Here is a 22,242-nt window from a genome sequence, read left to right on the forward strand (position 1 = left end):
ATGGGTTTGATCTTTGTCTCTTCCTCACCTGTGTTACTTTCTCCACTGTCCTCATTGTTGCTCTGCCTATTTTGTTTTTACCTGAAAACTTGGGAGATTTAGCTTGTCCAAGTCATTACTTGAAATACGAATTAAGCAAAGAAATAAATAACCTATATTTATACACCATCTTTCAAGTCCTCAGAACATTCTAAAGTAATTCATAGCGAATAAATTAATTTTTGAAGTGTAGTCACTTACTTAGGCAAATGTGACAGCCAATTTGTACACAGTAAAGCCCCAGGAAGAGAAAGTGAGGCAAATGACCAGTTACTCAGTTTTGGCAGTTTTGACAGTTTTGACAAAGGGATGAATACTGGACAGCAGGAACTCCCTGTTTTTCTAATAATGCTGTGGGATTTTTATGTCCACCTGAAAAGGCAGATGGGACCTTGGTCTTAAGTGAAAGATGGCACCCTCCGATAATGTAACAATCTCGCCGTATTGCACTTAAATGTTACTCTAGATTATGTCCTCCAGTCCTGAGTAGGGCTTGAATCCACATCTTTCTGACTGAGAGACAAGAATCCTACCATTGAGCCAAGCCAACACTTGAACAGCAGTAATTCGCACCATGGTCCTAGACCTAAACCTTGGGATGCCTTGGTTGTAACTTCAGTCTGAAAAGTTCCCATTTATAGCTATATTGTTTCTTAATTTTTAGCAAATTTTCTACCAGCATCATGTTATCTCCTATTCTGTGATTTCTTAATCATTAATCAACAAGATGGAACATTGTCAAAAGCTTTCTGAAAATCCAGTTATCAATTAATTGCATTACTCCTGTATTTTAAAAAGCCAACAGCTATCCTTTTCAAGTGTTCACCCACTAGCCTTCTGAAAATACATCACTTAACGTTATTTTTTAAATAATGGAATTATGTTAGCCATTTTCCATCATCAGAAATCTCTCCCAAATGTATCTAACTTACAAAAATGTCAGTTAAAGCTTTACTAATATTCTCGCAAATACCCCAAATACAGCGAGACCCCGACCTGCGAAGAACCATCTGCGGCAGGTCGGGGCCATAAAAGAAGTGGAGGTAGAAACATAGAAACATAGAAAATAGGTGCAGGAGTAGGCCATTCGGCCCTTCTAGCCTGCACCGCCATTCAATGAGTTCATGGCTGAACATGCAACTTCAGTACCCCATTCCTGCTTTCTCACCATACCCCTTGATTCCCCTAGTAGTAAGGACTTCATCTAACTCCTTTTTGAATATATTTAGTGAATTGGCCTCAACAACTTTCTGTAGTAGAGAATTCCACAGGTTCACCACTCTCTGGGTGAAGAAATTCCTCCTCATCTCAGTCCTAAATGGCTTACCCCTTATCCTTAGACTGTGTCCCCTGGTTCTGGACTTCCCCAACATTGGGAACATTCTTCCTGCATCTAACCTGTCTAACCCCGTCAGAATTTTAAACGTTTCTATGAGGTCCCCTCTCATTCTTCTGAACTCCAGTGAATACAAGCCCAGTTGATCCAGTCTTTCTTGATAGGTCAGTCCCGCCATCCCGGGAATCGGTCTGGTGAACCTTCGCTGCACTCCCTCAATAGCAAGAATGTCCTTCCTCAGGTTAGGAGACCAAAACTGTACACAATACTCCAGGTGTGGCCTCACCAAGGCCCTGTACAATTGTAGCAACACCTCTCTGCCCTTGTACTCAAATCCCCTCGCTATGAAGGCCAACATGCCATTTGCTTTCTTAACCGCCTGCTGTACCTGCATGCCAACCTTCAATGACTGATGTACCATGACACCCAGGTCTCTTTGCACCTGCCCTTTTCCTAATCTGTCACCATTCAGATAATAGTCTGTCTCTCTGTTTTTACCACCAAAGTGGATAACCTCACATTTATCCACATTATACTTTATCTGCCATGCATTTGCCCACTCACCTAACCTATCCAAGTCGCTCTGCAGCCTCATAGAATCCTCCTTGCAGCTCACACTGCCACCCAACTTAGTGTCATCCGCAAATTTGGAGATACTACATTTAATCCCCTCGTCTAAATCATTAATGTACAGTGTAAACAGCTGGGGCCCCAGCACAGAACCTTGCGGTACCCCACTAGTCACTGCCTGCCATTCTGAAAAGTCCCCATTTACTCCTACTCTTTGCTTCCTGTCTGACAACCAGTTCTCAATCCATGTCAGCACACTACCCCCAATCCCATGTGCTTTAACTTTGCACATTAATCTCTTGTGTGGGACCTTGTCGAAAGCCTTCTGAAAGTCCAAATATACCACATCAACTGGTTCTCCCTTGTCCACTCTACTGGAAACATCCTCAAAAAATTCCAGAAGATTTGTCAAGCATGATTTCCCTTTCACAAATCCATGCTGACTTGGACCTATCATATTACCTCTTTCCAAATGCACTGCTATGACATCCTTAATAATTGATTCCATCATTTTACCCACTACCGATGTCAGGCTGACCGGTCTGTAATTCCCTGTTTTCTCTCTCCCTCCTTTTTTAAAAAGTGGGGTTACATTGGCTACCCTCCACTCCATAGGAACTGATCCAGAGTCAATGGAATGTTGGAAAATGACTGTCAATGAGGTGTAGTGGCCTGGCCCACAGCGAGGCCCCAACCTGCGAAGAGCCCTCTGCGGCAGGTGGGGGCCATAAAAGGAGCATGCCCCTGCAAGGTCCAGTGTGAGCCGGTCCGGGAAGGCGACGGCTGTGAAGAGGGCGACTGGATTGGACGTCACCAAAATCCAGGTCGCTGATTGGAGTGTGGGCAGGTACAGCGGGAGCGGCGAGGTCGGGCGAAGGAATGGCGAGATATTATAGATCGATGTGATCGGGGCCCAGGAGAGGCGTGAGTTCTGGGTCCAGAAGTGGTGAGCGTCCAGGGGTAGCACGGGCCAGCCCACACGGTGATATGTGTGCGCACTAGGTTCTTGCAGCAGAGCTGGTCTCCAGTCGTATTGGGTAATCCTTGCCACTGGACCAAGACCTAGCTCTGTCAAGCCCGTGTGGTGGCTGGTGTTAAAAAAATCCACGCATAGGCATCTTCCACCCTTCAGTTTGCAGTTCAGAACCTAGAATATTAGGTCCTTCATTGAAACACCTGTAAACTTAGTCCTTTTTGGAGGAAGCAAGTCATCCTCGATACGAAGGACCGCCTAAGAAGAATATTCTCGCTATCTCATTTAAGGCATATGGGTGAAAGTTTTCTAAACTATTATATATTTTAACTCCTGTTTGGGTACAGTTCCATATAAAACAGCATTTCCCTCAGGTGGCCATTTGTCACATGTGCAGCCAGGAAATGAGTGTCAGCAGGCTATTCAATCACAGGGGGAATCACAACTAGGTCTGATCTTGTCCTTTCTATGCAACTTTCTAGCAAGGATCACTGTGCCCTAGTGCCAACTCCAGGTGAGATCAGCACTGATTAGGGCTCAAACCTATTGCTTTTCTAGTCTGTGTATCTCTGTGTACCACACCAGGCAGTGAATTTACCCACTGAGCCGTTACAGAGCTCATCGTTTCCTAAGTTGATGGTTTCCAAAAGATGCAAGACAGTGATAAAATCTGAGGTTACTTAGTACATTTCAGGATCCCGGAATACGTAATATCCCAAAATGAACCCTGCCACCATACTCTCCACAAGTTGTTATTTCTGAGCCCTGCTATTTGAGATTCAAAAGGGAATGAAACAGTGATGATTTAAAATACTATCATGCCAGATTTGGGTCCCTATAAAAGGACATGGTTCAGATGAGGGGCAGATTGTTGGCCCAACACAAGGGAAACATTGACACTACAAACTAGAGAAAGATGATCATATACCACTTCATTATTAATGGACAGTTGCCTCCCTGCCTTTGTCATCAGTGTTCTAATCATGTCGCGCTCTGACAGTTTGTTCTGGGCTGTAGCCTCATCCTAATGAATAATGAAAGCGGCTATGTTTCAACTCTCCACACAACCCGCTGCTGTGTGTGACTCTATCCTACAGTTCTGCCAGTCTGGCGACAACAGGCAGCAGTTAGAGGCAGTGAAATGGATCTTCTAATAATATACTGCACATTCACTTGTAGAGAAGAGTAGGATAGTAATTAACAAAAGAAAAGAAAAAGCTCATCTGCAGACCAAGTGATCATGTAACTGGTGATGGCCAATACAACTGACATCTGTTAACCAAGCGCAGAATCAATATGGCAATTCTTAATGGATTCCCGATGTATTTAAATCTTTACTGGTACAATCTGATAAATGCAACAATTCATAATCTCCATTATTGCGCTCCAATTAACAGACTTCAATGGTAACATAAAATAAGGTTAGCTTCTTGTGCTTAATTTGTTTTTTATTACATTGATTGCCCACTGATTTCAACTGCTTATTTCTATGTCTCCCACATGAATAATAGACTTGGACGAAGTACAGCAAGTGATTCCCAAATACACTTCAGGAAGGGGAGGGAATAGACAAATAGAAAATATCCTAATCCCCATCCAAAGATATTATTTATCTGGTGCAGTAGCATAGTGGTTATGCTACTGGACTAGTAATCCAGAGGCCAGGATTAATAAGTTCAAATCCCACCAATTCAGTGAAAACAAAAGAAAAACTGATGCCAAGGTAGGGAGAGCTGTCCCACATACTAGTCAAGCAACAGAATTATAGCTATTAACCAATGTCCCAGACTCCCCTATTACCATCCCGAGTTATGTCCTGTTCAACCAGTAGGACAGACCCACCAGTGGTATAAATTCTTTATGAGTGGCCCTGGTAGTCCACAACACTGATGCTTGACCCCATTAAGTCTCAAATGTCGGCAAGGAAACCCCCATTAATTATAGCACCATATAATTATAACTCCATGTTGAACACCGCTTTGAGGAAGCACGAAGAGTAGTAAGGGCACAGAATGGACTCTGTGTGGGAGACTTCAATGTTCAACACCAACACTGGCTTGGTAGTACGACCACTGAACAAGCAGGCCAACTCCTAAAGGACGAAGCTGCCAAACAAATGAACAAAGGGACCTTGAAGTGCTTGCCCACAGATCCCTGAAAGTAGCAGGCCAGGTGGATAAGGTGGTTAAGAAGGCATGCGGAATGCTTGCCTTTATTGGCCGAGGCATAGAATAGAAGAGCAGGGAGGTTATGCTTAAATTGTATAATACTTTGGTTAGGCCACAGCTGGAGTACTGCGTGCAGTTCTGGTCGCCGTGTTATAGGAAGGATGTGATTGCACTAGAGAGGGTGCAGAGGAGATTTACTAGGATGCTGCCTGGAATGGAGAATCTTAGTTATGAGGACAGATTGGATAGGCTGGGTTTGTTCTCATTGGAACATAGGAGGTTGAGAGGAGACCTTATTGAGGTGTACAAAATATTGAGGGGCCTGGACATAGTGGATAGTAAGGGCCTATTTCCAGTGGTGGAGGGGTCTATTATGAGGGGGCACAGTTTTAAGGTGGTTGGTGGAAGGTTTAGAGGGGATTTGAGGGGGGCTTCTTTACGCATAGGGTTGTGGGGATCTGGAATTCACTGCCTGGAAGAGTGCTGGATGCAGAAACCTTAATCACTTTTAAGAGATGGTTGGATGGGCATTTAAAGTGCAGTAACCTGCTGGGTTACAGACCTAGAGCTGGTATTTGGGATTAGACTGGATGACCTTTTGTTGGACGGCACGGATATAATGGTAAGTACTGCAGGGAATAGAATATGATCAAGGTGATCTCCTGGACTAGTTTCGATTGCCTGGATGGGTCAGAGCGCAATTTCCCCAGATTTTTTCTCCCTAAATTGGCCTGGGTATCTGGTTTTTGCTTCTCCCAGGAAATCACATGGCTCCGGTTGGGATGGAGTGTAGAATGTTTCAGTATAAGGGGTGTCGCAGTTGTGTAAGGTGGACTGGTTTGGGCTGGGTGCTCTTTGCATTTCCGTCATTGTTCATAGGTTTACATGTAACCTTTAGGACTGCTGACCAAGGGCCGTGCGGACACGATGGGCCGAAATGGCCTCCTTCTGCGCTGTAAATTTCTACGTTTCTAAACTAGGCTTATAGCAGGTAGTGAGAGAACAAACTACTTGATCGCGACCTCACCAATCTACCTGTCACAGATGCGACAGTATTGGTAGAAGTGGGTCCTCGTGGAGACGATGTCCTGTCTTGACACTGAGGACACCCTCCATCGTGTCATGTGGCAATACCCTGTGATTAAAAAAAAGAGACTTGCATTCATATAGCGCCTTTCATGATCATCGGATGTCTCAAAGCGCTTTATAGCCAATGAAGTACTTTTGGAGTGTAGTCGCTGTTGTAATGTGGGAAACGCAGCAGCCAACTTGTGCACAGCAAACTCCCACAAACAGCAATGTGATAATGACCAGATATTCTGTTTTTGTTATGGTGATTGAGGGATAAATTTCCCTCCAAAGCAAGCGCTCTACACGGAACTCCTTCACGGCAAACGAGCCAAAGATCGGCAGAGGAAACATTACAAGGACACTCTCAAAGCCTCCCTGATAAAGTGCACTGACACCTGGGAGTCCCTGGCCAAAGATCGCCCTAAGTGGAGGAAGTGCATCCGGGAGGGCGTTGAGCACCTCGAGTCTCATCGCCGAGAGCATGCAGAAATCAAGCGCAGGCAGCGGAAAGAGCATGTGGCAAACCAGTCCCACTCTCCCTTACCCTCAACGACTATTTGTTCCACCAGTGACAGGAACTGTAGTTCTCGTATTGGACTGTTCGACCACCTAAGGACTCATTTTAAGAGTGGAAATAAGTCTTCCTCGATTCCGAGGGACTGCCTATGATGATGATGATGATGATGATGAAATATTGGCCAGGACATTGGGGATAACTCCCCTACTCTTCTTCTAAATAATGCCATGGGATCTTTCACGTCCACCTGAGGGAGCAGACGGGGCCTCGGTTTAACGTCTCATCCGAAAGACGGCACCTCCAACAGTGCAGCACTCCCTCAGCACTGCACTGGAGTGTCAGCCCAGATTTTTTTTTATGTACTCAAGTTCCTGGAGTGGGACTTGAAGCCACTCTCCAGGAGTGTTAAGTGGGATAAGATTAAGTACAGATCAAGCAGCTCAAAACTGTGCATCCATCAGTAGCAGCAGAATTGTCAAACATCATTAACTGTAACCTCATGACCCTCCTCCATCACCATCAAGCCAGATGACCAACTCTGGTTCAATGAGGGGTGCCGAAAAGCATGCTGAGAGCAGCACCAGGCATACCTGAACCTGAAGCTGCAATGCATGCTAAACAACGAAAGCAGCATACTATAGAGCTGAACAATCCCACAGCGAACAGATTAAGTCAAAGCTCTACAATCCTGCCACATCCAGGTTTGAATGGTGGTGGACAATTAAGCAGGGGAGACTCCATGAACATCCCCATCGCAATGATGATGGAGCCTTGCACAAGTGCGAGAGACAAAATTGAACCATTTGCAACCATCTTCAGACAGAAGTGGTTCACCCTCTCAGTCTCCTCTGAGGTCCTGATGTACATGCACAGGTGCCAGTCTTCAGCTAATTTGATTCACTCCACATGACACCAAGAAACAGAGAAGTGCACAGCAAAGGCCGCGACAATTTCCTGGCTGTAGTACGGAAGAGCTGTATACCAGAACTACCAGCGCCTCTAACTGTTCAAATACAGCTACAATACTGGCATCTACCCAACAATGTGGAAAATTGCCCAGGTATGTCCTATCCACAAAACGTAATAAATCCAACCCAGTCAATTATCGCTCCATCAGCCGACCCCGACTCATTAGCAAGTGATGGAAGGAGTTGTCAACAGTGTTATCAAACAGCAATCACTCACCAATAACTTGCTCATCAATTCAGTTTGGGTTCTGCTAGGGCCATTCGGTTCTAGACCTCATTACAGCCTTGGGCCAAACTTGGCCCAGAGGTGAGGTGAGAGTGACTGCCCTTGACATCAGGGCAACATTCAACCGAGTGTGGCACCAAGAAGCCCTAGTAAAACTAAAGTCAATGGGAATCAAGGGGAAACTCTCTAGTGGCTGGAGTAATACCTGACACAAAGGAAGATGCCTGTGGTTGTTGGAGGGCAATCATCGCCCCAGAACAATGCTGTAGGCACTCCTCTGGGCAGTGTCCTAGACCAAACTATTTTCAACTATTTCATCATTGATCTTCCCTCCATCATAAGGTCAGAAGTTGGGCTGTTCAATGATAATTGCAAAGCATACAGCTCCATTTGCATTTCCTCAGATAATGAAGCAGTCCATGCCCACATGCAGCAAGACCTGACAACATCTAGGCTTGGGCAGATAAGTGGCAAGTAACATTCATGCCACTCAAGTCCCTGGCAATGACCAGCTCCAACAAGAGACAGCCTAGCCACTACCCAGGGCATTCAATGGCATTAGCATTGCCAAGTTTTCACCATCAACATGGTAGCTGTTACCATTGACTAGAATCTCAACAGGAATAGCCACATAAATGCTGCGGCTACCAGAGCAAGTCAGAGGCTGGGTATTCTGCAGCAAGTGGCTCACGTTCCAACTCGAGGAGTATTCGTAATAAGGTGGATGAATTAACTGCGCAGGCAGCTATTAACGAATATGATGTAATTGGGATTACGGAGACATGGCTCCAGGGTGACCAAGGCTAGGAACTCAACATCCAGGGGTATTTAACATTCAGGAAGGATAGACAGAAAGGAAAAGGAGGTGGGGTAGCATTGCTGGTTAAAGAGGAAATTAACGCAATAGTAAGGAAGGACATTAGCTTGGATGATGTGGAATCTCTGTATGGGTAGAGCTGTGGAATACCAAAGGGCAGAAAACGCTAGTGGGAGTTGTGTACAGACCACCAAACAGTAGTAGTGAGGTTGGGGACAGCATCAAACAAGAAATTAGGGATGCGTGCAATAAAGGTACAGCAGTTATCATGGGCGACTTTAATCTACATATTGATTGGGCTAACCAAACTGGTAGCAATACGGTGGAGGAGGATTTCCTGGAGTGTATTAGGGATGGTTTTCTGGACCAATATGTCGAGGTACCAACTAGAGGGCTGGCCATCCTAGACTGGGTGATGTGTAATGAGAAGGGACGAATTAGAAATCTTATTGTGCGAGGCCCCTTAGGGAAGAGTGACCATAATATGGTAGAATTCTTTATTAAGATGGAGAGTGACACAGTTAATTCGGAGACTAGGGTCCTGAACTTAAGGAAAGGTAACTTCGATGGTACGAGACGTGAAATTGGCTAGAATAGATTGGCGAATGATACTTAAAGGGTTGACGGTGGATAGGCAATGGCAAACATTTAGAGATCACATGGATGAACTTCAACAATTGTACATCCCTGTCTGGAATAAAAATAAAACGGGGAAGGTGGCTCAAGCGTGGCTAACAAGGGAAATTAGGGATAGTGTTAAATCCAAGGAAGAGGCATATAAATTGGCCAGAAAAAGCAGCAAACCTGAGGACTGGGAGAAATTTAGAAATCAGCAGAGGAGGACAAAGGGTTTAATTAGGAGGGAGAAAATAGAGTATGAGAAGAAGCTTGCTGGGAACATAAAAACTGACTGCAAACGCTTCTATAGATATGTGAAGAGAAAAAGATTAGTGAAGACAAACGTAGGCCCCTTGCAGTCAGATTCAGGTGAATTTAGAAATGGAACAAAGAAATGGCAGACCAAGTGAACAAATACTTTGGTTCTGTCTTCACGAAAGAAGACACAAATAAACTTCCGGAAATACTAGAGGACCGAGGGTCTATCAAGGAGGAGGAACTGAATGAAGTCAGGAAATTGTGTTAGGGAAATTGATGGGCTTGAAAGCCGATAAATCCCCGGGGCCTGATAGTCTACATCCCAGAGTAGTTAAGGAAGTGACCCGAGAAATAGTGGATGCATTGGTGATCATTTTCCAACAATCTATCGACTCTGGATCAGTTCCTATGGACTGGAGGGTAGCTAATGTAACGCCACTTTTTTTAAAAAAGAGGGAGAGAGAAAACAGGTAATTATCGACCCGTTGGCCTGACATCAGTAGTGGGGAAAATGTTGGAATCAATTATTAAAGATGAAATAGCAGCGCATTTGGAAAGCAGTGACAGGATCGGTCCAAGTCAGCATGGATTTATGAAAGGGAAATCATGCTTGACAAATCTTCTGGAATTTTTTGAGGATGTAACAAGTAGAGTGGATAAGGGAGAACCAGTGGATGTGGTGTATTTGGACTTTCAAAAGGCTTTTGACAAGGTCCCACACAAATGATTGGTGTGCAAAATTAAAGCACATGGTATTGGGGGTAATGTATTTATGTGGATAGAGAACTGGTTGGCAGACAGGAAGCAGAGAGTCAGGATAAACGGGTCCTTTTCAGAATGGCAGGCAGTGGCTAGTGAGGTGCTGCAGGGCTCAGTGCTGGGACCCCAGCTATTTACAATATCCATCAATGATTTAGATGAAGGAATTGAGTGTAATATCTCCAAGTTTGCAGATGACACTAAGCTGGGTGGCGGTGTGAGCTGTGAGGAGGATGCTAAGAGGCTGCAGGGTGACTTGGACCAGTTAGGTGAGTAGGCAAATGCATGGCAGATGCAGTATAATGTGGATAAGTGTGAGGTTATCCACTTTGGGGGCAAAAACAGGAAGGCAGAATATTATGTGAATGGTGGCATTTTAGGAAAAGGGGAGGTGCAATGAGACCTAGGTGTCATGGTACATCAGTCATTGAAAGCTGGCATGCAGGTACAGCAGGCAGTGAAGAAGGCAAATGGCATGTTGGCCTTCATAGCTAGGGGATTTGAGTATGGGAGCAGGGAGGTCTTACTCCAGTTGTACAGGGCCTTGGTGAGGCCTCAACTGGAATATTGTGTTCAGTTTTGGTCTCCTAATCTGAGGAAGGACGTTCTTGCTATTGAGGGAATGCAGCGAAGGTTCACCAAACTGATTCCCAGGATGGCAGGACTGACATATGAGGAGAAACTGGATCGACTGGGCTTGTATTCACTGGAGTTTAGAAGAATGTGAGGGGATCTCATAGAAACATACAAAATTCTGACGGGGCCGGACAGGTTAGATGCAGGAAGAATGTTCCCGATGTTGGGGAAATCCAGAACCAGGGGTCACAGTCTAAGGATAAGAGGTAAGTCATTTAGGACCGAGATGAGGAGAAACTTCTTCTCTCAGAGCGTTGTTAACCTGTGGAATTCCCTACCGCAGAGAGTTGTTGATGCCAGTTCATTGGATATATTCAAGAGCGAGTTAGATATGACCCTTATGGCTACGGGGATCAAGGGGTATGGAGAGAAAGCAGGAAAGGGGTACTTAGGTGAATGATCAGCCATGATGTTATTGAATGGTGGTGCAGGCTCGAAGGACCGAATGGCCTACTCCTGCACCTATTTTCTATATTTCTATGTTATGTTTCTAACTCCCAAATCCTCTGCGCCATCTGCAAGGCACAAGTCTAATTATTTATCCCTCACCTACACAAAGATTATCTGGTCATTATCACGCTGCTGTTTGTGGGACCTTGGTGTGTGCAATTTGATTATTCCGTTTCCTACATAGCAACAATACAATAGTGACTACACTTCAAAAGTACTGAATTGAGTGTAAAGCGCTTTGGAATGTCTGGAGGTTGTGAAAGACACGAGATAATTACAAGTTTTTCTTTTTAACAGCATTGTGAGAGTACCTTCACCATGTGGAATGCAGCAGCTCAAGAAGGCGGCCCATCACCACTTCAAGGGCAACCAGGGACAGGCAATAAATGCTGGCCTTGCCAGCGATGCCCACATTCGAAGAATAAAATAAATGCTTTAATTCGGACTAGTACATAAATAGCCGGAACAATGCAATGGGGGTGTGGTGTGGACGGGGTTGCAAGCAATATAATTGCCAAATAAACCCCATTATTGTATCAACGTGTGCAAAAAAAAGGTTCACTCTGAACTGAGAGTCCAAGCCATTAATGATTTTTTTCTGTTGGAGTTGCAGGATCAAGATAGGTTACTGGAAAAAAGTTGCATTTTCTCCTCACCAGAAGAATAATCTATTGGGAAGGGAGGAAGCTACATTGTGCAATACTTTCATCTATAGTATTGTTCATCTTGCAATGATTGCGACCCCGTCACTCATGGTTGAGAGGGTAAACATGCTAAGTGGCGCAGGGCTGAGCTGTGACCTCTTTAGACGAGGAAGGTCAATTGAAAAAAGTAGGAGGAAAGAAAAAATGGCTACAATTATTCACTCCAGCCAAATTTATTGGGAACTGTGGTGTGGGCTCATCACTATCAACACCTCCACCTATAAGCACAGGCACAATATTTCAGCTTCATGGATAAAGAAGCAGGAAAAATAATTAATTTTAAAATTCTAGAGAGACAATAAAAATGGATCTTCCCAGCTGCCAATCTAAATGAACGCAAGCAAGTTTACTTTCAGGTAGCAGGCAACTGTGCTTCAGAAGACACCGCCACTATCATGGGTCATAGCAAAATATAGAAGCAGATTAATTCACTGTGACATCAAGAGGCTCAACAGCCACAGGAAACTCAGGTCAACTTCAATGAAAAGTAGTTAAGCCAGCACCTTTCAAAGTAGCTAAGGACATATCACCATCGTGTGCAAACCCACTGTGCGATGCTCATTCAGGTTTGAAAATGTAACCAATTTTGTTTTATGCCACTACTGAAATTACACAACGTTTTTGTCTTCCCGTTTTCTCCTCATCTCTCCTGAAGCAGTTGACTATCGCTGAGGTGTGGTTCTACAGACACTAAATACCCTTACTTTGCCCAAATATCCATGCTTCGTAATGATCAAAAGTAGAAACCTTTGCTGGTTTTGCCATCAGTAAATCAAGGATGCTGAGGCCAATTTCAATCACCCTCCTGTCATCCAGTTGAGATTAACTAACTCAACTTACTGTGGTTCGAGGCTACAATGTTCCTGGTCTATTTGGCTGCTCTCCAAATGAGCCATCGGGGAAGCCCAGATGCAGGTCACCTTTGACACAGGCTCTTTTGAGGGCTTAATGACTTCATTGCTGTGAGTACCTGAGCCACACAGACAAGACGTTTCAGAGTCATTTCCCAATCTGTGCGGAGTGAGTTAATTGCAGCCAGATTGGCGGTAGGGAAGCTGCAATCGTCCTCAACAACTCCTATTTTGAGGAGGGGGAACATTGGCCAGGGTTCCAGCCTATCTAGTGATGAATTCTGGAAATGGTGAGAGGCTGTGATACCATTACTGTGCTCAAATAGCCAGCTGACACTCAACTGCCCAGTGATACTCACACAAACAAAATCAACACTTGGGCAAGGTACCAAATGGTAACCAGCACCCATGGAACAATATCCTGCCTGACAGAAGAGGAGCGGATTGGAGGATATCAGTGACAGGTTGAAAAAAATGAGCTCTGTAAATTTAAACTTGTTTCCAATCCATCTCATTTATGCTGTCTATAAATATCACCACATTTTCCCATCATTGGCTGCTTTGTTGCCAAGTACCATCTGGTTATTTCATGGGTTTGTACTCTTATTTGCAATTCGTTCTTCAACAAGAAGTTTTGAATGAGTCCCAAGACACATTTTCACTGTTAGAAATAATGTGATAACTGCAATGATAACACTTATAGTTATCCTCATGCACCAAAGTCAGATTAGCTCAGAATTCAGCAGCATATGAACATAAGAAATGGATCAGGAGTAGACCATTCAGCCCTTTGAGCCTGCTCCACCATTCAATTAGATCATAGGTTGATCTTCTACCTCAACTTCACTTTCCCGCACTATCCCCATATCCCTTGGTTCCCTTTGTACCCATAAATCTAGTGATCTCTGCCTTGAATATACTAAACGACTAAGCATTCTCAACCTCGGGGGTAGAGAATTCCAAAGATTCACAGCTCTGAGTGAAGACATTTCTTCTCATCTCAGTCCTAAATGGCCGACCCCTTATTCTGACACTGTAACCCCTAGTTCTAGACTCCCAAGCTAGGGGAAAGCTCCTCCCAGTTTCTACCCTGTCAAGCCCTTTAAGAATATTATTATATGTTTCAATGAGATCACCTCTCATACTTCTAAACTCTAGGGAATAAAGGCCTCAAAGGACAATTCCCCCATCTCAGGACAATCCCCCATCCCAGACATCAATCTAGTGAATCTTCATTGCACTCCCTCTCAGTCAAGTATATCCTTCCTTAGGTTAGGAGAACAAAACTGTACACAGTACACCAGATGTGATCTCACCAAGGGAATGTATAATCTTCTTGGCGGCGAGATTGGGCCCATTTGTGCCTCTGGGGAGTGATAATGGGCTGCAAGTGGTTTCGTAACGGCACGGCGAGGTCAGCAACTCCTGCATTTTGCGGTGGCGGTACAGCGTTGCGCCCAGATCTCCTTTGTCCACAGATCGTGATATCATCGCCATATACATCACCCCGGACTCAAAATTGCATTCCAGCCCCTGCAGCATTGGCAGCGAAAACACGGCAACTAAAAATGGCATGCATCAGTTGGCCTACCGCTTCGGGGATGACGCTTAAAGGCGAGGTGGCCGAGGTAAGTAAAAAAAAAACTTACCTTCTCTCTTGCAGGTTTTTTCGCCGGTTCCTACCCGTGATAGATCAGCCCGGCACTCTGCTTGAGTGCCGGGCTGATTGGGCAGGGTTGTGGCTGCCGTCATTGAGAAGGTAAGTTTGTTTTTCTTTGCAGAGCCTGCAGCGATGGCCTTTCCCTTTAAGGGAGGGAAGGAGCCTTTCAACACGGCAGTACTGCACGGCCCAGTGTGCAGCACTACTGAACCCACCGCCTCACCTGCTGCCAATTGCACCCCAAGGAGGAAGTGGAGCGCCTGATTTAGCACTCCATTTCCTTCCTAGAGTGCAACTGCTGAATTAAAAAAAAGTTTGCAGCCATTAGCGATTGGCGCTAATTTTTCAAACTTTTAAAAGTTAACGCCCCAAATGGGGCACTCCCGAATTTCTTCCCTTTTACTCTTATGTTCCAATCTTTTTGTATCATTTGCTTTCCTAATTGCTTGCTGGACTTGCTTGTTAACTTTCTTCGATTCGTGTATAAGGACACCCAGGTCCTTCTGAATACCAACATTTCCCAATCTCTTAACCATTTAAAAAATAACCTGCCTTTCTGCTTTTCCTACCAAAATGGATAACTTCACATTTCTCCACATTTTATTCCATCTGCCATGTTCTTGCCCACTCACTTAGCCTGTCTATATCCCTTTTCAGCCTCTTTGCATCCTCCTCACAGATATTTTTCTACCTAGCTTTGTATCATGAGCAAACTTTGATACATTACATTTGGTCCCTTCATCTAAGTCATTGACATCGATTGTAAATAATTGAGGACCAAGCACTGATCTTTGCGGTACCCCACTAGTTACAGCCTACCAACCCGAAAATGACCCGTTTATCCCTACTCTCTGTTTTCTGTCCGCTAACCAATCCTTAATCCATGTTAAAATATGCCCCCAATCCCATGAGCCTAAATTTTATGTAATAACCTCTTGTCTGGCACTATATTGAATGCTTTTTGAAAATCCAAATACAGTACATCTACTGGTTCCCCATGCTAGTTACAACCTCAAAAATCTCTAGAGATGTCAAACACTATTTCCCTTTCATAAATTCGTGTTGATTCTACCCAATCGTATTATGATTTTCTAAGTGTCCTGTTACCATGTCCCTAATAATAGATTTAGTGTAAGGCCTATGCTTTCGTATGCCTGAAGATGTTGACGATGGCTTGGAGTTCGGCCTCTGAATGGGCGCAGATGCAAGTGTCGTCTGTGTATTGTAGTTCGATGACAGAGGACAGGATGACCTTGGATCTAACCTGGAGACGACGAAGGTTGAATAGGTTCCTATTGGTTCTATAGTTTAGTTCCACTCCAGCGGGGAGCTTTTTGAGAGTGAGATGGAGCATTGCAGCAAGGAAAATCGAGAAGAGTGCCGGCGCGATTACGCAGCCCTGCTCGACTCCAGTCCGGACGTGGATTGGGTCTGTCGTGGATCCGTTGGTCAGGATTACAGCTTGCATGTCGTTGTGGAGCAGGCGTGCAACTGCACCTGGGAATCCCACATCCGAGATCACCCTAAGTGGAGGAAGAACATCTGGGAGGGCGTAGAGCACCTCGGGACTTGTCGCCGAGAGCACGCAGAAAACAAGCGCAGGCAGTGGAAGGAGCGAGCGGCAAACTAGACTCCCCGCCCACCCTTTCCTTCAAGCACTGTCTGTCCCACCTGTGACAGAGACTGTAATTCCCGTATTGGACTGTACAGTCACCTGAGAACTCACTTTTATAGTGGAAGAAAGTCTTCCTTGATTTCGAGGGACTGTCTATGATGAATAATAGATTCCAGTATTTTCCCTACTACTGATGTCAGGTTAACTAGTCTATAATTCCCTGTTTTCTCTCTCCCCCCTTTCTTGAATAATGGGGTTACATTTGCTACCTTCCAATCCGCAGGGACCGTTCTAGAATCTAGGGATTTCTGGAAGATCAAAACCAAGTAATTCACCATCTCTGTAGTCACCTTTTTTAAAACCTAGGATGTAGGCCATTAGGTCCAGGGATTTGTTGGTCTTTAGTCCCATTAATATTGTACTATTTCTTTATTAATACTATTTTCTTTAAGCTCTTCATTCTCACTAGACCTTTGGTTCCTGACTATTTCCAGAATATTTTTTGTGGTTTCTGCTGTGAAATCAGATACAAAGTATTTGTTTAATATCTCTGCCATTCCCTTATTCCCCATTATAATTTCTCCTGTCTCTGCCTGTAAGAGACCCACATTTACTTTTGCCAATCTATTTCTTTTTACATACCTATTGAAGATTTTTAAAATCTGTTTTTATGTCTCTTGCTAGTTTACTCTCATATTCTCTTTTCTCTCACTTTATCAATGTATTGTTCATTCTTTGTTGAATTCTAAAATCTTCCCAATTCTCAGGCTTACTACTGTTTTGGGCAACATTATAAGCCTTTTCCTTTAATTTAATATTATTTTTAACTTCTCTTGTTAGCCACGGTTAGACCAATTTTCCCATGGAGTTTTTATTCCTTAAGGGATTGTAAGTTTGTTGCGAATTATAAATTGTTTCTTTAAATGTTTGCCATTGCTTATGTACCGTCATATCTTTGAATCTAATTTCCCAATCTACCTTAGCCAACTCTCCCCTCAATACCTACGTAGTTTTCTTTGTTCAGATTTAAGACCCTAGTTTCAGACTTAACTAAATCACTCTTAAACTCAATGTAAAAGTCTATCATATTATGATTGCTCTTCCCCAGAGGCTCCTTTACTACAAGGTTATTAATTAACCCTCTCATTGCACAACACTAGATCTAAAATAGCCTGTTCCGATGAAAGGTTATTGACATGAAACTTTAACTCTGTTTCTCTCTCCACAGATGCTGTCTAGCCTGCTGAGTATTTCCAGCATTTTCTGTTTTATTTCAGATTTCCAGCATCTGCAGTATTTTGCTTTTGTGTTGTTGTAGCCTGTTCCCTAGTTGGCTCCTCGACATACTGATCTAGAATCTACTGAATGCATTTCATGAACTTGTCCTCCGCACTATTACTGCAAATTTGGTTTGTCCAGTCTATATGGAAATTAAAGTCCCCCATGATTACTGTATTACCCTTGTTACATGCACCTCTAATTTCCTGATTTATATTGTCTCCAACACTATAACAACTGTTAGGGTGCTTATAAACTACTCCCACCAGTGATTTCTGACCCTTGTTGTCTCTTAGCTCCACCCAAAGTGATTCTACATCTTGATTTTCTGTGCCAAGATCCTTTCTCTCTACTGTCTTTATCCCATCATTTATCAGGGCTACCCACCTGACCCCCCACCTTTTACATTTTTTCTATCGCTTCTAAAAGTCAACTGTCCTGGAATATTTAGTTCCCAACCTTGGTCACTCTGCAACCACATTTCTAAAATGGCTATTAAATCAAACTCATTTATTTTTATCTGTGTTATTAATTCATCTATTTTGTTGCGAATGCTTTGCACATTTAGATACAATGCCTTTAATGTTTTTCTCGGCATCACAGTTGCCTAATCTCGTGTCCAGCATTTTCCATCAAAGGTCACTGGATAGTGATCAGGCCAGTTTTCTGTTCATCCAGGATTGCTGAGACCAATTGTAGTTCCCCAGTCACCACTGCTAACATTAGCTAATCAAGTCTAAGGATTGAACCTGGATATTCCTGGTCTATTTGGCTCAGTGACATACCATGCAGTTCAGTACTTACTGAACAATTGAGAAAGGTCACATTAACTAATTCTAAAAAATGGTCAACAATAAATTGATCATGTTTGAAAGTCTCACCAGAAAGCCTTTCCTCTAAAAACCACAATAATAATGCAGGACAATACAGTACAGACAAAAAATAAATCCCAAGACACCACTCCAAAATCCTTTTTTGAAGTTCAGATTTCTGTGATGCCATGAAGTCTACTGTGCATACCATCCTGAACACATTTAACACAAGCCTCCCACACAGTTGTTCTTGGACCTGCTTATGATCACTATCCAACAACTTCCACTGGACATCTGTGTGGATGTTAGCACAGGACAGGATTGGAATTGCCCGTGGTAGAATAACTTGATGACACTCATTGCCTGGGCTTAGGCATTAAGAATGGCCATTGGCACATCTACATCTTCAGATGATGACATGATAGAGAGATCCATGTATTCTTTACAAAAAACTGTCAGGAGAGAGATGAGACTTCCATCCCATCAGTTTGGGCTGGATTAAAAGACAAATTTAGAGGTGAAAAGGCAATAAGAGCACAAATGGGTATGTATAGTTGAACACTCAGCTTCTTATCTTAATGTAATCAAACAAAACAGAGACAAGAGAGATTGAAGTTCTATCAACAGTTGCTGAGCAGAAAGGTGTTGGTCACTGTGGTATGATCATGACGCTGCACAAAGCCAAAACACTCAGAGGAAGTATTCTGTGCTGTGCTAAAAGGTGTCTCACACTCACTGGCTGTTTTTTTTACTACTATGGCAATGATAAGAAGTGTTCTGAGTGAGCAATATTCCTGTGCACAGGGACTGCTGGGAAACTGGTTTAAAAACATTCTGAACCAGCAGATACCTCAGTGACTCAGTTAGTAAGTCTACTTACTAATGTGGAAGGTCCAAAGTTTGATCTCTTGTATGTGTTGAGGTAGCTGAATGCAGCCGTGCAGCAGTGGTGAAGGGGGTGGGAATGTACAATTGATTTCAGTATCCCTGTGCTAGAGAGGGGAAAAAAGCCAGATTCTTGATTGTCATTCAGTAACTCCTGCTGGCGAGGAAGAGAGGGAGAGAAAAAAAAGAGAGGGGGAGAAGAAAGAGAGGGGGAGAAGAAGGTGAGTGAGTGAGAGAGCACGGTAACGGGGTTGAGAGAGAGAAAACAGAATCAGGGTTGCTCAATGGTGTCTAATAGCTGACCATGCTATGAAAAATGACAATAGGGTGAGATACTGGCACCTATGGAATTAAGCCCCAATAAGAGTCAGTGCCTTGAGGGCAGTACGGAAGAATAAAAGAAAATAGGATAAAAAAAAATTAAAACCCATTGAACAAATATAAACAATGGTATAATTAACTATAATGCATATTGGCTGTAAATTTGCTAGCAACCTATTGCAAATTATTTCACAATACATTTGCAGTAATGGCATCACATGAACCTCTTCATTCAATGACATGGAGTTTGCTGGACTTCTGATTATCAACAACAGTACAAAACCACTCAAAACTGAATAACCCATCCCATAATGTTAAACGTATATAGTGGAGTGATTTCAAACTAGTACCTAATTTTAGGGTTGTATGATGATTATAAACTGTTAATTTCCTTTTGGAGGTTTATAACTGCATTAGTTCTTCAGGAAGAGGTTCTGCTGATCAGACTTGTATCGCAGCTGCTGTGACAGTTACTCAATTTATATTACAAGCTGGTTTTAACAGCACCCAAGGTAGAAGAAGTGGCAAAGTAACACATCTACTACCAAGATGAGTGGCTGAAAGACTTCCGCTCCCCTTTGTACAGGTTTAAACATGACTTTAAGTGTGCATGAGCAAACAGCAGCAGCTGGTGCTCACTGGGTCAATTTATTGAGGCATTATTACACTATCTGTTCTTTCGGTCGCTGGCTCAGCGGTAGAGTGTAGCAAAATGGAATCACACAAATGTTCTTCAACCAGTCTACAATACTAGTCTGGAAGCAGTACATAATGCACTTCAGCATCTGTACTGCTTTCACACTGGTACCACGGTATAGCGACCAGCACAATAATTGGTCTGAAAAGAGTACTGCAGATCCAGGAGCTTTAAACATTACAAAGCAGATCATCATCATAGGCAGTCCCTCGGAATCGAGGAAGACTTGCTTCCACTCCTAAAGTGAGTCCTTTGGTGGCTGAACAGTCCAATACGAGCGCCACAGACTCTGTCACAGGTGGGACAGACATTCGTCAGGGGAAGGGGTGGGTGAGACTGATTTGTCGCACGCTCCTTCCGCTGCCTGCATCTGACCTCTTTACACTCGCAGCGTTGAGATTCGAAAAGCTCAATGCCCTCCCGGATGCACTTTCTCCACCTAGGGCGGTCTTCGGCCAGGGACTCCTAGGTGTCAATGGTGATGTCGTACTTTACCAGGGAGACTTTGAGGGTGTCCTTGTAATGTTTCCACTGCCCACCTTTGGCTCGTTTGCCGTGACAGAGCTCCGCATAGAGCAATTGCTTAGGGAGTCTCGTGTCTGGCATGCGAACTTTGTGGCCTGCCCAGCAAAGTTGATCGAGTGTGGTCAGTGTTTCAATACTGGGGATGTTAGCCTGGGCGAGGACATTGATTTTGGTGCGCCTATCCTCCCAGGGGATTTGCAGGATCTTGCAGAGATGCTGATATATCTCCAGCGACTTGAGGTGGCTTCTGTACATCGTCCATGTCTCTGATCCATACAGGAGGGCGTGTATTACTACAGCCTTGTAGAACATGAGCTTGGTAGTAGATTTGAGGGCCTGGTCTTCGAACACTCTTTTCTTCAGGCGGCCAAAGGCTGCACACGCGCACTGGAGGCGATGTTGAATCTCCGCATCAATGTCTGCCTTTGTTGATAAGAGGCTCCCGAGGTATGGGAAGTGGTCCACGTTGTCGAGGGCTGCGCCGTGAATCTTGATGACTGGGGGGCAGTGCTGTGCAGCGAGGACAGGCCGGTGGAGGACCTTTGTCTTACGGATGTTAAGCCTTAGGCCCATGCTTTCATATGCCTCAGTGAATACATCGACTGTATTCTGGATTTCAGCCTCAGAATGTGCGCAGACGCAGGCGTCGTTCGCGTGCTGCAGCTCAACGACAACGCAGATTGCTGTAGATGTCAACCATAAGATTTATTGAGAACAATCATAATTTTGAGCTGTGTGTTCAAGTTGAGCAAAAACTGGCATAGAATGATATAGCACAGGAGGCCATTCAGCCCATCGTGCCTGTGCCAGCTCTTTAAAATAGCTATCCAATTCGTCCCACTCGGCTGCCCTTTCCCCATAGCCCTGCACATTTGTCCCCTTCAAGTATATAGCCAATTTCCTTTTGATCGTTACTATTGAATCTGCTTCCACCATCCTTTCAGGCAGTGCATTCCAGATCATAACAACTCACGGTGTACAAAAATGATCAGCTCGCCTCTGTTTACATCGTAGCATTTTACAGCTGAATTATTCTCCTTCATTCCCTCCCAACCATGTCTCTACCATCTTTCTACTTCACCAATCCCCTTTCCTCAACCCTCCTTTCTTCTTCGCTTCCTGCTACAACTTTGATTGACTGTGTCCTCCCTACCTGTTCAAATGTAGCTGTAGATTGATAATCTTAGCTTCCACGCACTTAAAATAAAAAGTGATTGCTTCATTCGTTAAAGTGAAGGGCGTCAGTGTTAAGAGTTTTAAAAATTTTTGCCAAGCAAATATGAGCATCAACCACACCCAAGGCAAGACCACAGAAGTGCAAACCGTCCTTTACGTACATTAGCTCCAATCCCAGAACGGCCCGAGTGTGATTTATTTTCATTCCCACACCAGCAATCCTAATGCCCTCTCAGAGAGACTGTCAATTAGTGCTGAATTGAGAGCAGCTTTGGTCTTGCACACTTGCTTACTAGGAACTGAGCTGAGCTT

At 44.0% G+C, this 22,242-nt stretch overlaps 1 protein-coding gene across 3 annotated transcripts in view; it reads right to left on the reverse strand.

Annotated features, from left to right (window-relative positions):
- dym (dymeclin) overlaps window positions 1-22,242 on the reverse strand; it is a 669,399-nt gene that overhangs the window by 567 nt on the left and 646,590 nt on the right. The gene's annotated exons all lie outside the window — the stretch shown is intronic.

This window comes from Pristiophorus japonicus, chromosome 2 (assembly GCF_044704955.1).
Source record: "Pristiophorus japonicus isolate sPriJap1 chromosome 2, sPriJap1.hap1, whole genome shotgun sequence".
NCBI lineage: Eukaryota > Metazoa > Chordata > Chondrichthyes > Pristiophoridae > Pristiophorus > Pristiophorus japonicus.